The sequence below is a fragment of the Carassius gibelio genome, chromosome A10, assembly GCF_023724105.1.
Source record: "Carassius gibelio isolate Cgi1373 ecotype wild population from Czech Republic chromosome A10, carGib1.2-hapl.c, whole genome shotgun sequence".
NCBI lineage: Eukaryota > Metazoa > Chordata > Actinopteri > Cypriniformes > Cyprinidae > Carassius > Carassius gibelio.
In genome coordinates, this window is record NC_068380.1 from 25601936 (window position 1) to 25605090 (window position 3155).

The 3155-nt window shown below is 37.7% G+C and overlaps 1 long non-coding RNA gene across 1 annotated transcript; it reads left to right on the forward strand.

Annotated features, from left to right (window-relative positions):
* Positions 1–1261: 1261 nt before the first annotated feature.
* Positions 1262–3149, forward strand: LOC128021685 (uncharacterized). The gene is made up of 3 exons (XR_008185636.1): positions 1262–1331; positions 2087–2170; positions 2763–3149. It is a non-coding gene; the product is annotated as an uncharacterized LOC128021685 (long non-coding RNA).
* Positions 3150–3155: the final 6 nt, after the last annotated feature.

Sequence of the window (3155 nt, forward strand, 5' to 3'; positions counted from 1 at the left end):
TTTTCACTCAAGGAGGCAAGGATTAGAAAAGTTGGCCACAGAGGAGGATGCATAATTGTGTCCAATTTTTTTCAATTTTATTCAGCATTTACAGTTACAAGTTTGGACCAGAGGCATATATCTGCAAAATAAGAAATACTAATTAATTAAATAAAAAACTATAAGAAATAGAACATAGGTGAAGCTTTGGTTGCTCTTCATTTCCTCATTACTACTACCCCAAAGAGAAGCACTTATGAACATAGGACCAATCAATGCTCCCATTTGAAGTAATCTTAATGGGATGGATACTGTGATTATCTGATCATTGCATTTAGAACTCAGTTTGGCGTCCCAGAAAATAAATTATCTCCTGAAGCACTGGTCACTTGAAACTACCCCAACAAATAGCACTTACCTATTACAACAGACAAGTCAGTGCCATTATGAGGGTACCGATAGTGACAAATCAAAATATTTTCCATTTCGAAGACTACAATTCTGTGGAATCAGATGAGGACATTTCCAGCCAGAGATACCAGGAGCATGCTGCCTGCAGTCAAGGTGAGCTGATCTGAGCAGTTTTGTTAACAGCACCCATTATAAATATGTCTATGGCTCTTTGGCTTTGCTGTGGTCGTTGGTACTTGGGTAGTTTTGAAAGGCCATTAATCTTTGATTGCCCTGTTAATATCTTTGGAATGCCTCAGCATTCTTGAGCATGGATGGACTTTTCACACATTTAAAGCATTTCATGCAAATTCAACTATTATAATGTTTTCTGAAAGAAGAACATTATGACAGTCCTTGTTAAAGCATAGAAACACACCATGCACAAAATCAATGATTACCATGCCAAAACTTTGGAAAAAACAGCACCTTCTAGTGTTTAAATTTGGATTCTGCTGTAATCAATGCAATGGACAAACCCACTGATGAACAAACACCAGCAAGGCAGTCCCAAAGTAAAGCACTTATTCTTACATGGAATAACAGATGCTTCTCTTTGTAGTCATCGAGGGAGTCTCCTTCAAATGAAACTAAAAACAGACCAGTTGGACACTGGGAAGTCAGTCAGCAAACATTTACCCCAACTTGATGAGATAGGTATAAACGGAGGTCGGAGCCAGCTCCAAATGGGCGGGTGAGCTCCAAATGGGTGGGACTTCAGCTCCAAGTGGGCTGTACAAACCTCCAGAGCCTTTTAATTGGTTTATTTAATGTCATGGGGTTAATGCACGCTGCGAATCCCCCCCCACCCCCCCCACCACCACCAAAAAAAAAAAAAAAAAAAAAAAGACGACGTCAACTTCCCAAGGCTTTTCAGCGTCAAGAAAGAGGAATTTGAAGGGGTAAGTTTAGAGTTGTACAACGTATTACAAGTTGTGAAAAAGTGCAGTATCTTGGCGGTAGATGTTTTAGTCTTGACGTAGTTAAATCATGATTACAAGCTCATTGCATTCAAGTTTGAAAATTGGAGGACATTCATGTGCAGTTTTTACCTTCAAAGCTCATATTTAAGATTATTCCGAGAGCACGTTAAGACAGCATTAGCAGCACAGATAAATTACATCTTTATTGTGTCTGTTACCCTTTTCTGCTAAATATTTCTGCAATACAAATAGGATTTACGCTGCAGATTACGGACACTGAAGACCATAAGCAAGCATTGTTACTAACGTTACGTAAAATATGCAGGCCTATGTATTATAACTGCACTGATATTTAAGCGATCAATAACTATTAATAGATTTAGTACAGTGTTCCATAAGAATGAGTCTTCGTTACAATAGTCTTTACATGAGTCTTCTCCTAACTGATAATGCTTGACTTTAACAAAGCTGGTCATTGTTTCAAAACCTGCTGTTATATTTTTAAAATGTTATCTATTTTTACGTGTAACGTTAATACAAATAATGTAATGCAATTGAAACATTTGGTTTAATTACCAAATTCATTTTTCAATTTAATAATCATAACAGTGGATATATGAGGCTAACTGCAGTGTCCACTACCATGCATTACATATCAACAGGTGTAGAATTAATTTTTTCATTGTAGGAAACACAAACAAACAAAAACCTTATGTGTAAACTTTGTGTTACAGAAAGTTCAAGTATGGGTGGCCAGAAGTTACATTTCAGTGACCTGGTTACCGCCTCTCTCTGCAAACCCAAAGGATCACTTTCCTGTAAACTGTTTTTTGTTCTTTCTATGCATCAAGATGTGTCATTTATTTTTTTCTGAAGATTTTTGACTAATGTGTGTGTATGTGGGTCTTTGTGTGGATAAATTATGTTCATACTTTAAAGGTGGACATTTGCAACAGCGCTTGTCCCTAAAATTGCTCCAGGGGTATGGTCAGAGACTGTCCTAAAGGACAAATGATGGAATGTAAATGACATTACATTCTGTAGAAGTCTCACATAAATGTGCATTGTACTTTAGTTAATGTTAACTTGTCAACAGTGAATTATTTTAGGATGTCATTGGACTGAATGTTTAGTGATTAATGACACTTCATTCCAGTAAAAATATAATCCATAGCCTTGGAGTGAAAGCAGCAGCAAAGTGTTCCAATGCTGATAAAAATCAAGCTGGTTAAAACCTCAGGTTCCTTAAATATCTGTTCTACAGGACTGTTTGGGGTTGGACAGATTTTGTAATGGTTTTGAAGTCTGATGCTCACCAGGCCTTCATTTATTTGTTCAGAAATGCAGTAGAAAAAGTAATATTGTAAATTGTAATAATATTTTACAATAACTCTTTTCTATTTGAGGCAGCAGTGGATCTACCCCAATCATCATTAACGGGACCCCAGTGGAGAGAGTGAGCAGCTTCAATACCTTCAAATGCCCTGCAAAGAGTAGCTGAGCGCATCTCCAGAACATCTCCCCCTTCTCTGCAAGACATCCACACCAGAAGATGTAAATCTAGGACTGTTAAGATCCTTAAAGACCCCACCCACCCTGGAAATCCACTGTTTCATCTGCTACAGTCAGACAGACGCTTCTGCAGTCTGATGGCAAAAACAGATAGGCTCAGGAGGAGTTTCTTCCCTCATGTTATCAGACTACTAAACATGGACATTAAACACACTGAACTTTATAGACTGGTTGTTTAGGGCTACCCAATAACTCTCTGCACACTGCTTTTTTGACAACCTAACTATGCAA